Source organism: Pavona decussata, unplaced genomic scaffold (assembly GCF_977016875.1).
Source record: "Pavona decussata unplaced genomic scaffold, jaPavDecu1.1 SCAFFOLD_140, whole genome shotgun sequence".
NCBI lineage: Eukaryota > Metazoa > Cnidaria > Anthozoa > Scleractinia > Agariciidae > Pavona > Pavona decussata.
In genome coordinates, this window is record NW_028145553.1 from 2,833,941 (window position 1) to 2,851,158 (window position 17,218).

A 17,218-nucleotide genomic window follows, 5' to 3' on the forward strand; every position below is an offset into this window, starting at 1 on the left:
CGACACCGCACATGAAAAGCTGGGGCTGAAATATCAATTACGTGTGAAACCCTGAAGTGGTTTAGCTATTCAATACTGAAGCATACTTTTCTATGTCACGCAGCTAATATCGTTTGTTCATCTGAGGCAACTACATCTACTGATAAAAGTCAAACATCAACTGCCCTGCAAAGTCAGTTCAGTCAATTTTCAAAAGAGGAGAGTCATCAGCTAGCACAAGGGCCACAAAACTGACGACCTAGGAACACAGGAGAAAACAGCTGCTTACAAGATTTACTAAATATCGTGATACATGACTCATTAAACTTCCTTAGGGTTAAGAAACAACAGAAACAGAAAAACCCAATGAGATTTCTTACACTCAAGAGTCAAAGTTTTCAATTTCCCATGCTAAGCTAAGATAAAAATTAAAGTTATCTGCAAAGCTTTGGTATATTAAATCAAAGGGTTCCTTTAGTACTGGACTTGTTAACAATCTAGTCATGCTTTTTAACGAATGGTGAGTCATCACCCAGCATAAGAGACCATCCTTGGAATGGCTAGACAGTCACCTCATCAGAGGTGTCTGTCCTGTGGACAGTAAAACCCAGCATTCCTGCCACCAGTGCAGCTGTGTCCTGCGTACCAGACGGATATTCGATAGTGAGTGGTACACTAACGAGGCAACTTGTGAAATCCTTATGTTCAAACACCTACTTGCGTTTTGTTCCTTCCAAAAAGTCGGTGATCCATCCTCTGATGTGATTCCTGCCCGTGGGGTATATGCCTGAAGATCAAAACAAGCAGTCATGAGGTGTATTGTGGACGGCAGGGCTCAGTCTGTCGACCACATACAATATCATTGTTAAAAAAAAAAAAAAACATTCTTCGCTTGGCTGGTTAGTTCATCGGGTATGATGCAAACCTCTTTGTTTTAGCCGAATTCCAATTGCCGGTTTCTTTCTAGAAGCGCATAATGCGTGTGGGACGAACTTGGGCAAACATTTGTAGTGAGTCTGGTTATGCTTCTCGTAGTTCGTTTCGTACATTATAAAGAGGAGCACAAAACGGATTAAGCGTGTAGATACACTTCCTTCGATAATGCGTCGCTAAAGACGTACTAAAGCCGATTGATATTAAGTCCGTCAATACGCACAATTCGCCTTGTGTCATTCTTTATACTAGACGAACTAAGAGAAGCATAACCAGAGCCACTAAACACGTTTGACCAATTTCATCCAAACATTATTCGTCTGTAGTATATAAACGGTCAATCAAAAATAATCCTTAATGTTTTTGCTTTTGGGACCAGATTCACGAATCTTTCCTTAGTTAAGATGTATCCTACGTACTGTTGACAAAAGCCTATTGCTAGTACAGCAATAGCTTAATTTTTTAAGAAACAATACTTGAGACATCTTTACTTAGAGAGGCTTCGTAAATTAAGCTTCTGAAAACCAATTCCATGCATTTTCAGAAAGAATACACCCTCCGCTTTCAGCTACTTTCAAAATGTTGTAAAAAAAGGACTATTCAGTAGCAAAACAAAGGAGAAAAATTCGACCCTTGAGCAGTATTCACTACATTCCAAAAAGGCTTTAGAAGAATATAAATGCATCTAGCATTGTGGCATTACATTAGGCTATCTTGTTTTCTAAATTCATGGAATTCTATGGAACTTTATCAACTACTACATGATGTCTTAAGAACGGTGCCTACTTTTGTTACTGCGCGTACGTTCTGCGCATTTCGAAATACTCGGCTTTCCTATGGGTATTGCTAACTAATACAGGGATATTTTTGTGTGGTTTAAAACTATGCGGAGAAGGCAGAACTTAGCAAGTGCTCTTCCTATTTAAAAAGAAAATTAGGCGTAACCATGCATTTTTCAGAGACCTTAACTGCAATGAGATGTCAGTGTCAAAGCGTCAAGACTGGTCCAGTTGTAGTCTGAGAGGAAGTGGATCTGAAGTGTTTTAAAGCGAAGAAATTTGGCCTGTCGGTATTTACTTTCTTGAAGGACGGTGCCTCCTACTACAGAAGTATTTTGGCACTGTTTATGTTTATGCAGGAAAAGCAAATCTTATTATGGCCTACTGGAATCCAGAAAGAAAATTAGGGGTAGCGGGGCAGTTTGTAGAGATAATACAGTTAAAAACAGTTCTTCTAAAGAGCAGTGAAATTATTTAAAGTAATTAATATATGGTGTTTTTCTCCAAAGTGAAGCTTGAATCTCTGAAAAATGCATGGCTACGCCCAGTTGTCTTTTTGGATACCAATAGCACTTGCCAAGTTCTGCTTTCTCTGCAAAGTTTTAAACCGCGCTAAGATATCCCTGTATTATTAGGCACCACCCATAGGAAACCCGAGTATCTCCAGACGTGCAGAACGTATGCGCAGTAAAAAAATTAACTGGGGCTTCGCTCTGCTCCTCAGACTTTAGTAACAGTTAGTTAATAAACGTCGACTGCAAAACAAACATAGCTGATGAATATTCCTGCAGATAATCCACGATATGACTCCACCATTTTTCATCTGGCTTGCCCTGGTACGTTTCCAGCAACTTGCAGAACACTTTCTGAACCACATCCCACCATTCCGATTCAAGCTGAAGATCGTCCTCTATGGGTTCCAGCAGTGTTCTCAGTACCTTTAGTTTGGAGGCTAATTTTCTCCAGTCTTCCTCGGTACCTAGCATCTCCACGGCTGGCATTCCACATCCACACAACAACTCAAAGTCGAAGTAACTATTCACTGAATGCATCAGTATAATCTGCGAAACAATCTTCTGCACTGGCGTCGTGGTACTGAAATCTGCTGTCATTCCATCCACAAACTCAGGCACTTTGACGCTTTTTTTAATTGCCTTCGTTATTTGATCAAAGTACCGGCTGTAATCGATGGTGTAGATGTTGGGGTCATCTACTACGACGTTAATGGTCTGACTTCCGTCATGGTTGACGAACATTTTGCGAACACGCTTATTCCTCGAGTTCTCATCGACAGCTCGCACAGCTTCTTTGATGACACAAAACCACCAGTCATCCGGCGAGGTCCGGAGTTTGTAGTGGTAACTGTAGGCTGTGAAAACGGCGGCAAACATTCAACAATCCGCCCCAACGGAATAAATTTCCTCGTCTGAGCCCAACGCGGAAATTAAATCTGCAGGAGCGCCCTTTTTCCGTTTCTCTCTCCCTTGTGCAATCAGTTTGTTGGTCTCTACAGTTGTGTACTTCTTGAATAACTGTTTAGCTTGCTTCACATTCTCTAGGAAGCCCAATTCTTCGAGCTTGGAGGGAACCATTTCGTGGCTGGCGAGTGAAACGCACTTCATGTTCAACACAGCCTCCGTGGTGAATTTCTTCTCAGAACTGGTCTTTTCGATTCTGTCCACGGTTGAAGCGTCCTGAACATCCGATCCAGACGATTTGGAGTCAGTGCGTATGCACTTTAAAAATGACTGCAACATATTTTTTCACCAGTTTAGAAATCGTTGGCCTCTGAAAAATGTAATAGCAAGGCTACTTGTTTGTGTCTTGGTGATATGCAAATTAATCAGGAAGTTTAAAATTTCCAACGTCAATTACGATTTTACTGACCGCTCGATTGAGTTTCAATAGGACGTAACCAGGAACGGGGAACGGAAGTTTGGGAACGAGTGCATAGCAGTGATCCGCAAGACAATTCGATAATAATAATAATAATAATAATAATAATAATAATAATAATAATAATAATAATAATAACAATAATAATAATAAGTTGCTTAATACTGAGATGAAAGGGAAGCTTTTAACGCTAGGTCGCCGTTTGATTAGACGCTAGATGAATTCGCTCTTTTTTTTTTCTTTTTTTAATGTGGTCGAGGCGAAGTCACGGAGCACATTATTCCAGTTTCTGCAATGGTTGTTACGATTTCTTTGGACGATTTTTTTCCTTTCCGAAATCTGCCATCTTTTGGCAAAGTTGGTATATGTAGGTTTTTGTGTAGCCTAACCTTATTATCATTATCATCAGATAAGTAGCGAGGCGGTGACAGATCGAGTCTGAACACCAATGAGGCAGTCTTTAATGACGCAAAATTTTTGCCGACACGCAAGTCGTTACACACGTTCGCGCAGGCCTACCTATTTGAAAATACATCCAAGAGACTATAGTCATTTTGCCACGCCAAATTGTATTCGAAAACGATTTGAGGGATCAATTGAGTTCGCGATTAATTTGGATCAATGCCTCTTTGAAACTTTTGAAAGTCCAACCTGATGGAACACATCTGCCCTCGAAGGCTTAGTTGGTTACCTTGGTGGGTTGCTCGTGCCACTTATCGCGCGCGATAGATTGGTTGGCAGGCCATGCATAAAAAAGACAGGCCCATTACATGATGTGGTTAATATGTTTTATAAATATACGCCGAATGTTTCAATTTCCTTTAGGATAGATTTTCGAATTTTTGCGATGAATCTTGGCTGACTCTTTTGGAGTCTTGGAAAATCAGTAAGTTTAGTCTAAAATTTAAAACCAATTTACTGTCGAAGAGGTGAGATTATTTCATTTACAAAGGCATCAAATTTTTCCTGAGGTGGGATATTTAATTCCTGTTATAAAACCTAACCCTCAATATCTGCCAAAAATCTAAGATAAACCTTACAGGCGCTCTTTAAGGTGCATTAAATAGCCTATTTTGAATTCTTATAGGAATTACCGCTGTACACTCGTTCCCAGACTCCCGTTTCCCGTTCTCCGTCCCCTGTTCCCGGTTCCCCATTGCTGATCAATTTAAGTAACATCCCACAAGAACTGAAAGATTTCTTGAACACTTCTCATTTGCATAGCAACATAAGCTGATCTGGAAGAACAACAAATAGGGACGCTGGAAATTTCAGTCTGAGAACCTAATTTCAGCCTCTACTGACAGAGCATCCCTCTACTTGTTACTTCTGTATACAGGGCTTTTCTTTTTATCCCTAACCCTCAATTCAAAGATCCTCCCCAGAGTCTTATTATGGCTAGTTGAAATGACGTTCCCCAACCGCTGAAAGTGTCCCTTTCTTCTCTTCTCAACCAGCCTGGATTGACAGTAAGATTTGTTGCTTTAATGTTGCTCCGCTTGGCCCAGCCACTTAGCTCGATTAGCTTGCTATTTTTAAGTGGCTGTGCCCTCTTCCTTAGTAATTTTCTTTCTTGAATTTATGTAACACTGTATAATTTTTGGGCACGAATAAAGATTGTTGTTGTTGTTGTATGTAAGTAAAGGCTCCTGAAAAAGAACTTTGTAAATACGCTAAGAGTCTGGTCTTCATAGAAATACGTATACAACAAAAACTGAAAAAAAATCAGTGACTTCCGCAGATGACTAATTGAACCGGCAACCGAGTGAAGTTTTGTCTGGTGAATAATCTTATCGGATTTTTAATGAAAATGAGGGTTTCTGAGCAGCTCTTCTACAAAGTGGAGTTATGTATACGCAAGGCAATCAGATAGGAATTTTTTTTTTTTTTTTTTTGACAATTGTGACCAGACGTTTGCAAATTCTCCCTAATATAGCCCCTAAGTGATCCCAAAAGCTAGTTTGGTGCATTTCGTTATTCTGTAACAGTGTTAAGAAAATGAAACACTTCTTATGGTACAATCGAAGTGAAACGAAACGAAACGATGAATAAACCCCCAGTCAGATTTCTTCGTGTGATAAGCTAAAAGAAAAAAAAAACACCGGAAGTGTAGAGTTTCTAAATTTGAAGAGCTGTGTTTTTCAAAAAGCGTTCTGCGTAGACTAGAATGAATAAGTAAATAAACGTCGCAGTTATGTACGCAAATTAAGCAGTTTCGAAAAGAAAGCCTTAAAAATTCGTGCTTGAACGGGAGTGGAACCCATGACCTCTGCGATACCGGTGCTCCGAGTTGTTTGGCTCGAACTCTTGCATGCTCGCTGAGCTGACTTTGCGGTATCTGTATCTAAAGCGATGATTTATTGCGTTCGGCATTAGTAGAACGCATACTTTTCGTGTCGCTTCTTTCTAGATGCTGTGCGATTTCAGGGTTTGGGCGCCGTCTTGGACTGGCTGACCACTCACCTCGATTTCATGCGAGAGCCGCTGGTGGAGTAAAGTCCCGCGGGTTGAATCGAACGCCATTGCTAAACCCGGGCTTAAAGAAATTGATGTTCGAAAGAGACAAGCTAAAAAAAAATTGCCTGCAGACTAAGAACAGATGAAAGAACAGATATAAATGTGTTAAAAACGAAGTGAATGAAGCGATAAAACTGGCTGAATCATCTTATTATAATATGGTATTTCGCTGCTAACTATAAAAATACCGGCATTTTATAAAGACCTCTTGGAAAGGAAAAAATCTTACCATGGCAAAAATACCACAGTTAACTCAGAATTAACGCTCTCAAAATTGGGGACGTTTCTTATACTTTCCCCCCGAGAAATAAGTGAGGTTTTAAATAATCATTTCTCAAATATAGGACCATCACTTGCCAGTGAAACTCCCCCATCCAATACACTACAACCCCGTGAACAAGGTCACCAATGGGTCCCAAAAAATTGGCCGTATTACCGGGGTAGGGTCAAATTTCATGTCTTAAGGGCGGCAATGACAAAGTATATCGCACTCACACTTCCTAAACAACCCGTTCTCTTTAATAAACAATGGGAATGTAGATGTACGGGATTGTACAAAATACTTATTATTATTATTATTATTATTATTATTATTATTATTATTATTATTATTATTATTATTTTGAATTTCCTTAACCTGTCAAAATTGAAATTCTGGCCTCCCTGCACATGCATGGACCTCCACCACTTTCCTATAATACTTTGTTACAAAATTCTCTGATATTGAAAATATAAATCTTCCCAAACACTAATACTGAATTACTTAAAAAGGACAAATTCATTTCACCTGTTCTTGGGCTCGCTGGACTTTTTTGAACTCTGCCGATAGCTTGCGATTTTCATCAACAGCTTTCTCTTTTGCAACCTTACGAGCTTTCATGATTTGAGCCAAGTTAAAGCGTGTGTTCTTTGTGTGCGGCATCCTAGATATTAACTCATAAAAAAAACTATAAAAAAAGAAGGCAAAATTACGAAAACAAAAATCATGGAGTTTTTGTCAAGGCTTTGAAGTTTCTGTTCGTAGCACAATTTCTCGGATAAGTAGCGAAACTTAAAAAACTATCCTAGCCAAAAATACGATAGAAACGACAAATAAACCTTTCCTTTCCTTTTCTTTTACTGTTTCCTCTGTCTCTTCCCAAGCGAACATCGAAGAAACTATGGCATATTTGATATCAAAATGACGGGAAAACTGTGTACTTTCAGCACACTTGAGTTTTTGCGCCCTTAGACTATTTCCAGGACCGCTTGGAGGCAGTTTTCAACAGGCGTTTAACTCAGCTCAAGGCTTCTCTAAAAAACACACGGTCACAGACGTCATATTTGTGGACACTGATTGTTCCGCTTCATAGCGCGCACCAGCCCGGCGTGACGTACGTATCAATCGTCCTTGTTGCGAAGCACATTGACAAAATCGCTTCGTAATTTGCCTATTAAAAGCGGATGTTAGCGTCAAGATTTACTGTATTCCTTCGTCATGTTTGTAATGAAAACAGGGAGGAGTGTTGCTGACTTTGTAAAGGAAATCGGTTGTTTGATTAGAGTAAATGACAGAGGTCAATGGAATTGACGTGTCACAGGCGTTTTGGTTTTCGAAATTTAGCGTGGAATTATAAAGGATTGTGCAGTTTAGGATTTCAAGTTTAGGATTGCAAGGCCGTATTAACGGGTGATCGTATTAACGAGGGGATTTTTTTATAAGAAATTGTATGACCCTTTTGACGGGCCAAAAAACACTGGCCGTAATAACGAGGTGACCGTATCACCAAGGTGGCCGTAAGGCAGGCCTTCCACTGTCTTGACTTTAGCGATTATGTCGATCCCGTATCACTTACCTAGTTTGACAAAAAAAACCGACGATACTGTTCTAAAACTAAAGGATATCCTGTCGTCTACTAAAAGAAGCAGCAGCTATTGTTGCGCCGCCCTTAACCCATATAATAAACTTGTCTATCGCCACTGGTATCTTCCCAGATAAGTGGAAACTGGCGAGAGTATCGCCCGTACTCAAAGAAGAGGCAAAAAATGACCCCAACAACTTCAGGCTTATCTCTGTTTTCCTTGTCATCAGCAAATTGGTAGAAATAATAGTTTTCGACCAGGTCTCTGAGTATCTAATGGTGCACGTTTTCTTACCAGAAAAGAAAAGCCGAAATAGCAAAATCTTTTTGCTCATTGATTGCTTTTTCCTCGCCCGTTCAGGGCTTGGAATAATGCTACCAAACTCGCAAAATAGCCGCCCGTATTATATGTAAAACCATCAAATAAGATTTACCTAGTCCTAAACTGAAATTTCCTAAACAGCGTAAATGAATAATTTTTTAAAAATATAACAATGGGATATTTACCCAGTTAACACCCCAAGCTTCTCATCTCTGGCGCTCAAAACGCTTGTTAAAGTGTATATTTAATGTATGACGTCCATGTGACAATTCTATTTCGGTTTCTTGTAAGTGAAGATGTAGTGCCATGATTTTGATGTTTACTTTTTAATGTACATTAGTGAGGTCGGAGCAAATCACTTAAACTCATCAAACGCAATACAGTCTCAAGACACCAAAGGTTTTAGGTAAGTAAAACTATAAACCATCATATCCTTGGGAATTGTATGGCTTATATAATTGAACAGTTTTGAGAAAAAGGACATAAAATAGGCGGATAGTCTATCTCGCGCATATAAGTATTTTTTTAGCGGTTGGCTGATTACCGACAAAAAGGAGATGAAGCTCGATTATAAATCGTGTAAAGGAATTTTTAATTGACTAAAGACGATGTTCCCCTTACATTTGTTATATCTACAATTAAGTGAATTTAGCGATGTATATAAAAGGCATTTGTACAAGCGGGGAACATTGTCAAGAAAAACATTTATTTTTTTGTCATTGACCCAGGTCTTATCAGTATAATATGCACGATTGAGATAGCTAAGGCCAACAGTTAGTCGAACTTTTCATGAGCCGAACCTAATACCTTGAATTAACTACATGAAACGTTCGGGGTCTGAATCAGTTGAGAACGTCTGCTTCAGTGTGGAACAGCTCAGCCGGGAATTTCGGCTTTGGAACGGCTTTGATTCAGACGTCGAACTTTTCATGAGCCGAACCTAATGCATAAATTATTATAACATATTCCAGATGCAGTTTCTCGTGGAGGGCATGTTTTGCTTCAATTAAAGGCCGGATTTTGTGATTTGAACTGACTTTAATTTGAGTTAAGGCCGGCTCATGAAAAGCTCGGCGTCTGAACTGAGCCTGAACATTTCCTATTCGTGTTATGTGTCCACTTTCCCACTAATCTTTATCTGTGCTCACAAAATTAAGCAAACTTTTAAAGTGCCCCTGGGACGAAAATTTCATTTCCATCTTTTTGCATTTTCGTGTAGAATATGACCTTCTTACTCATGTTACCAAATTTCAATCCTTTACGGCGATTGGAAGTATTTTTTTTTTTTTAGCTTTTTATTCGAGATTTCACGGCCGCCATTACTTGGCCTTGTTCCGGAAGTTAAGGCTCAAATTACAGGAAGTGACGTCTTGCTCAACACGAAAAATTCCACATGGCTAATTTTCATATGGACTCGACTTCATAAACTGTATTCTGCTATTATTTAGTTCGCAACAGCAGAATACAGTTTATAAAGTAGAATCCGTATGAAAATTAGCTATGTGGAATTTTTCGTGTTGAGCCAATGACGTCACTTCCTGTAATTTGAGCCTTAACTTCCGGAACAAGGCCAAGTAATGGCGGTAATGAAATCTCGAATAAAAGGCTAACAAAAAAAATACTTCCAATCGCCGTAAAGGATTGAAATTTGGTAACATGAGTAAGAATGTCATATTCTACACGAAAATGCAAAAAGATGGAAAATGAAATTTTCGTCCCAGGGGCACTTTAAAATAAATGAACCAGAAGATAAATGATGGCGATTTTTGAGGTCTTAAAACACGATTGAATTGTTTCGGTTTCTTACATAAAACTAATTCATTTGAAAGTCCCCGTTATTAAGGTTGCACCGTTAGAAAGCGAGAGATGACGAGAAAAATACAAATACTAAAATTTGTATTGCATGATCTTTGCCTTTAGCAGTTTACAATAGAGTCATAAGGCGATATTTCTGTTTATATACTTCTGGATCGAGTGAAAGTCCTACTGAGTTATAAATTATCTTACCCGAAACTGAATGAAAATACAGCGCAAAATATGGCATTGATGATAACTTTATAATTATTTTGCGCAACTACATTTTTTCAGTTGAATTTTCTGGGATCAGTTCAGCCCGTTTTTGTCGGAATTTATTTTTCGGTATCATTCGTGTGTAATTAATTAGTTTTGAGCAGTGACATCGCATAAGGCGATAATTTATTTCGGTTTCTGTCTATAAAGATATGGCAGCATGTTTTTGGAATCTCATTTTTCAGTGCGAGATACGTCGAAGCCAATCACTACTGAAAACTGAGGGCTGAGGTTTTTCCTTTTGATGCGCATCTCAAGATGGTCCGAGAAAGTCCGATTTCAAACGGCGGTGCCTCGGTTGCGCCCCCTTTTACAAACCAAGATGGCGTAATTTTCATCGAAGCGTACGATTCTCGAAAATCCCACGGAAAAATAGTGGACTACAAAAGGACCAGATGGCTCGACAGTTAAGATGGCGGGACTCAACCTCGTTCCCAGGGTCTCTCCTATTCCCGTCTCCCTCTCTGTTTCTTGGGACGGGAAGAGGAATCGGACCCGGGAACGAGGTTGGGCGGGACTTCCATTTCCATTTCACCGCCTTTCGCTGTAACATCCAAAGTAACCCAGAAAACCTTTCAGGCACCAAAAAGGAAATCACGTGCTTTAAACAGTGGCTCTAATAAAATGGCTGACGCTCGACTCGCTGTAGGCGTGTGGGACAAAATTGGAGACAAGTGCTTAGTCGAGATATTAAGGTTCGCTGTCATTATGGAATTTTTTTTTTTTTCCAAAATGAGATTTTGAATTTGAGTGACGGTAAAGAAGTTCGTCACTTGACATTTAAAGGGTTAAGAAATTGCTGGCGAGCATTAGCAAGGCAGCACACTATTCTTTCCAGTAGCGGAAAAAGGATTTTGCTTTGTTTAAATTTGCTTCGCGCGTTGCCCCGTAATATGCGTTGCTGCAATAATGATTTCTGGGCAAAAAATACCTAGCCAAGAGGTCTGAAGCGGTCTGTTTCGCAAATTACAGAATTGAACTCTACTGACCTAGATCGTGACGGCATTTTTAAATACTGCAGAATACAAACTAGTTAAAACTAGTTTGTTAACATTTGTAATCGCTTTTGTTCAATATGCCTTGCTGCAATAATGATTTCTGAACAAAAAATACCGAACCAAGAGGTCCGAAGTCATCGGTTTCGCAAATTACAGATTTGTATTTTGCGAAATGACTCTTCGTAAACCATGACGGTATTTTTTGAACACCGCAAAATACAATCTAGTTATTAAATAACTAGTTTGTTAACATTTGTAATCGCTTTTCTTCAATATTCCTCGCAGCAATGATTTCTGAACAAAAAGTAGGGAGCCAAGAAGTCCAGAAGTGCTTGCTCCGTTTGGCAAAACACACATCTGTAGTTTGCGAAATGAGCTCTGTGTAGACCGTGAAGTTTACATTTGTAAACGTTTTACTTCAATATTCCTAGTCTCGATTATGATTTCTGAACAAAACATAGTAAGCCAAGGGGTCCGAAATGCTCCGTTTGGCAAATTACTGATAATCTATTTTACGTCTTGGTAGACCGCGACGGTATTAACTCGTTTGTTTACATTCGTTAGCGCTTTTCGCTGCAAAGATTATCTATTCTGAACGAAACATATTGAGTTAGGAGTTTGACGAAATTTTAAAAATTGCGTAAAGAACACTCGACCGCCGAAACAGAGGATATTGGAGATTTTGAGAACATCAATTCGATAAACTACACAAGCTCTCGAACGATTAATGCGAAGCGCGGACTTCACGTGGATTTTCAAATACTGGAATGAACAACGCTACGTTACCGTTAATATCATCAACTTCATACACCGTATTCACAAATGGCGCACACGCGCGGAAAAGACTGGCACTACGCATCAAAACGAGGCGTTTTAGGATAAACAAAAAAAAATTTCCAGCGAATGTAAGCTTCTAGAGGGTCGATAAGTGCTGAGTTTCTAAAAATTGAGTTTTTCTGATCACTTGGCTTCTAGTAGCAATCTCAAATGCAAACTAGACACTCACGGGAAAAAACTGAGTTAGATTGTTTGTTTCAAACCTTCGAGTGTAATGTCTACAGAAAATATGAAAAGTTGTTAGAAAGATCCTCACTCTAGCAGGAGCCACAAAGGTTTATTCCATGTATTTTTTGGAAAGGGAATTAAAACAGTTTTTGAAGGAAAGAAAATGAATCTACAGATTATAAATATTTCGGTACATTTTAGGCGCTTTTTCCCCGAAATAAAAAAGATATCATGCATCGCAAGATTGGCCAAGATTCATGCAAGTCATTGAAAATGTGGCAGTTACCAAAGTCAAGCGGAACTACTGGAAGTAAGGTATCAATTTTAAGAAAACGATCCTGCAAGGAAATTCAGGAATGTCACTCTCAAATGCGTTATATTGTAACTGAATGGCAAGTTTAGGAACCCAGTGTAAATCGAAATACGATAATCTAATTCTGACAAATTACCTAATTAAGTATGCAAATCTTTAATGATTTCAACCGAAATGCCGGTTAAAAAGCCACAATGCTGTGTTCTCTAGTCCCTGTTTCACGGGATATAATTTTCTCATTCAGGCAAGAAATGTTCCTTCTGAGCTTGTTCCATTATTAAACAGTTGGATTTTGATGACTTGATTGATTTAACAAATTATGAATTTTGAGGGGACTGCATTCTCTGCTTGTTGTTTACAGTACGGCTACAATATAAATGAATCGAAACCGGACACTGAAATCTTGGTTCATCTGTTGCTTCTTTTTAAATTATTCGTCCAGCCGTTTCTCTCCACATCCTTCACGTCTTTTCGTTGTTGTCTTCGTCTGTTTTTTTTCTTGGTATTATAGTGGTTTAGACAAATGGTTGTAGTCTCTCTTGCGCTCGGAACGTCCGATACGAAGTTGATCACGCAACTCTCGTTAGAAATGCATCCTTTTGTATGTTCATTTTGTTTCCTTCAAGACCTATCTTACCTTCGGATTCCGAAAGACATACCAAACAAACTTCTGTAGTATCTCTATCCATCTGCGCTCGAAAGCTGAATCCTTCGGAAACAAAAACTCTAACCGATTTGTTTCCGTGATTGTCCATTTTGCATTTAGGATTGCTACAAGAAACGAACCAAGAAACACTAGACCTCTCTCGTTCGGAATAAAACTAGCGATCTGAAAAACTTGCTGTTTAGGAGCTTATCGGCTAAATAGTCTCTCTGTGAGCTTGTACTCGCAGGCAAATTATTTTTTGTTTATCCTAAAACGCCTCGTTTTGATGCCTAGTGCCAGTTTTTTCCCGCGCATCCGCCATTTGTGAATACGGTGTATAATTATCATTATCAACTGACTATCTACCTACCTAACTAGGATTATAAAGTTAAAAAGAAATAAAACAATAAATGCTGCTTTTTTTGCGGGGCCATCAAATAAGATATATCTATTCCACTAAACTAAAATTTCCGTTAAATGCTTAAATGAAAAATATAACAATGGAATATTCACCCAGCCGACACCCTAACCTTCTAATCTCTGGCGCTCATAGCGGTTGTTAATGTGTATTTTCAATGTGTGACATCCAACATGTGATAAACTGATTTCGGTTTCCTGGAAGTGAAGATATAGGTTCTTGATGTTGATGTTTACTTTTCAATGTACATCAGTGAGGTCGAAGCAAATCACTCAAACTCTTAAAACGCAATACAGCAAGTCAAGACACCAAAGATTTTAGGTAAGTAAAACTATAAACCATCATATGCTTGGAAATTTTATGGCTTATACAATTTAACAGCTTTGAGAAAAAGGACATAAACTAGGTGAATATACAATCTCGTGCGGATTAGTATTTTTTTAGCGGTTAACTGCTTGCCGACAAAAAAGGAGATGAAGCTCGATTATAAATCGTCTAAATAAATGTTTAAATTGACTAAACACGATGTTCCTCGTACATTTATTATTTCTACAATGAAGAGAATTCAACGATGTATATAAAGGGCATTTGTAAAAGAGGAGAATACTGTCAAGAAAAAAAATTATTTTTCATCAGTGACCTCATCAGTCTAATCAGTATAATATGCACGATTGAGATTAAGATGCAATTTCTCGTAGAGAGCATGTTTTGCTTCAAATAAATTAAGTTTGGCCTATTAAGTTCGGCGTCTGAATCGAAAGGCCGGATTTGTGATTTGGGCTGACACTAATTTGAGTTAAGGCCGGCTCATGAAAAGTTTGGCGTCTGAACTGGGCCTAAACATTTCCTGTCGTGTTATGTGTCCACTTTCCTACTAATCTTTATCTGTGCTCACAAAATGAGGCAACCTTTTAAAATAAGTGAACCGCAAGATAAAGGATTGCGATGTTTGAGGTCTTAAAACACGATTGAATGGTTTCGGTTTCTTGCATAAAACTAATTCATTTGAAAGTCCCCGATATTAAGGTTGCACCGTTATAAAGCGAGAGATGACGAAATAACTACAAATACTAAAATTTGTATTGCTTGGTCTTTGCCTTTACCAGTTTAAAATACAGTCATAAGGCGATATTTCTGATCTGTTTGAATACGTTTGGATCGAAGATGAAAGTCCAACTGAGTTGTTAGTTATCTTAACCCAAAACTGAATGAAAATACAGCGCAAAATATGGCATTGACCGCGTAATTATTTTGCGCATCTACATTGTTTCAGTTGAATTTTCTGGAAACAGTTTAGCCCGTTTCGTCGGGATAAAATTTTGTTGTCACTCGTGCGATAATTAATTAGTTTTGAGCAGTTATAAATTATATTATAAGGCGATAATTTATTTCGGTTTCTGTGAATAAAGATATGGCAACATGTTTTTGGAAGCTCTCTTTTCAGTGCGAGATACGTTGAAGCCAATCACTACTGAAAACTGAGAGCTGAGGTTTTCTCCTTTTGCTGCGCATCTCAAGATGGTCCGAGAAAGCCCGATTTTAAACGGCGGTGCCTCTGTTGCGCTCGCTTTTAGAAACCAAGATGGCGTATTTCCATCGAAGCGTACGATTCTCGAAAATCCCACGGAAAAATAGGGGACTACAGAAGGACCAGATGGCTCGACAATTGAGATGGCGGGACTCAACCTCGTTCCCAGGGTCTCTCCTCTTTCCGTCTCCCTCGCCGCTCCTTGGGACGGGAAGAGGAATCGGCCCCGGGAACGAGGTTGGGCGTGACTTCCATTTCACCGTCTTTCGCCGTAACATCCAAATTAACCCAGAATACCTTTCAGGTACCAAAAAGGAAATCACGTGCTTTCAACAGTGGCTTTAAAAGAATGGCTGATGCTCGACTCGCTGTAGGCATGTGGGACAAAATTGGAGACAAGTGCTTAGTCGAGATATTAAGGTTCGCTGTCATTGTGGAATTTTTTTTCCAAAATGAGATTTTGAATTTAAGAATAAGTGGAGGTAAAGAAGTTCGTACGCTTGACATTTAAGTAATTGGTGACGAGCATTTGAAAGGCAGAACACTATTCTTTCCAATAGAGGAAAAAATCCAAAATTTGTCGGATGTAAGATCGGAAGTATTCGCAACCTTTTTCTTTTTAAATTCCGGGATATCCAGGCCTGCGATGACGTCACTTAAAACTGCACATGGAAAAAGATCTCACAGAGTTTCAGTAAACATTATATTATTATTCGCTCTTTGAGGCACATCATTTACAGTGTTCTTTTCCCCGTTGCGCCAGTACATTTGACTTTTGAGTCAAAATCTCTGCCCGTTGAGGTAAATTATTCGACTTTTATACCATATCGTTCTTTGTCCATAGAGGCGAAAGAAATCTTGCAACCATAGATTTAAAATGTACATCGCTCGTTGAATGTAACCATTCAACTGTTAGGTCAAATGGCTGTGTACACTTTGAGGGGAAGTCTGAAACCCTTCACCACCCCCTAGTCATACTCTAGCGTCTAAAAGGCTTTTTAGTGGAGAACGTCTGTTCCTTTAGTATAGTTAATAATTTGATTTTCCTTGTCGTTTGGTGAATGTTTTGTCCCTTTGAGACATAACTGTCTTGTACTTCATATAACAACACCTAGTCCCCCAATCTGGGCCTATAACGTTTTTGTCCTGCAGCTGGACACCCTGGCAACTCAATAAATGTAAGTCATACATTGGGCTTCTGAGGTGGGTATTGATTTCTTCGATTGTGTTCAAATTTTATCCGAAAGAGCCTGACTGGAATATCGACCGGGAAAGATTCCCCACTTCCCTCCCCTTAATAGCTCTAAGAGTGTTCATGTCAAATCCTGGTTTTCACTAAGGTATAAGCATAAGCATTATTAAAAACGCCGCTTAAGCCTGTGAAAACACCTGCAATATGAGCATAAACATAAGCACCAAGAACTAACACGTTCATTCTTCTTGTGCTTATGTTTAAGCTTATGTCGCAGTTTTCACTTATGAGAAGGGGGAGAGACACAAGTTCTAGCACATGCAAAATTAGGCAGTCAACTTTTTCGTTCGCCATCTTCAATCATGGACAAAAGTGTTTAGACAATTTACCAAAACTTACGCTTTCGAACTAACAATGGTATTTTGTATTTTAATGAAAACACTTTTTTCATCTTTAGTCACCCCCTCCCCCCCCCCCCCCCCAAACAATGTTGCAAAACGCTTCCTGGGTGTTTATTTGTTTCCAACATTGAAAAAAGGGGGAAGGGGAAGCTACCTTTAACGAGAGGAGAGAGGAGAATTTACACCTAGGGAAAAAGGTTGGTAATTTTCATGTGTCTCAACAACTTTTGTCCATGATTGTTGCTAAACATCGAGGGGAGCTGGTATCAAAAATCCCGCCATTAAGTGCCTTCCGCGAGTGCGTCTGTCCTTATGCTTATGTAGCTAGTGTTCTCGCTTGCTTAGTACTGATTTTTTCTTTGAGTTCCACAACGGAAAGT

At 39.1% G+C, this 17,218-nt stretch overlaps 1 protein-coding gene and 1 pseudogene across 1 annotated transcript in view; one reads left to right on the forward strand and one right to left on the reverse strand.

The window, feature by feature from the left end:
* Positions 1–373: 373 nt before the first annotated feature.
* Positions 374–3,448, reverse strand: LOC146467024 (uncharacterized; annotated as a pseudogene).
* Positions 3,449–13,973: 10,525 nt separating this feature from the next.
* LOC146467025 (uncharacterized) overlaps positions 13,974–17,218 on the forward strand; it is a 152,563-nt gene continuing 149,318 nt past the window's right edge. The window contains exons 1-2 of the mRNA XM_085126677.1: positions 13,974–14,038; positions 16,398–16,448. The gene's annotated coding sequence lies outside the window, so the exon portion shown is untranslated. The remainder of the gene's footprint in view (positions 14,039–16,397; positions 16,449–17,218) is intronic.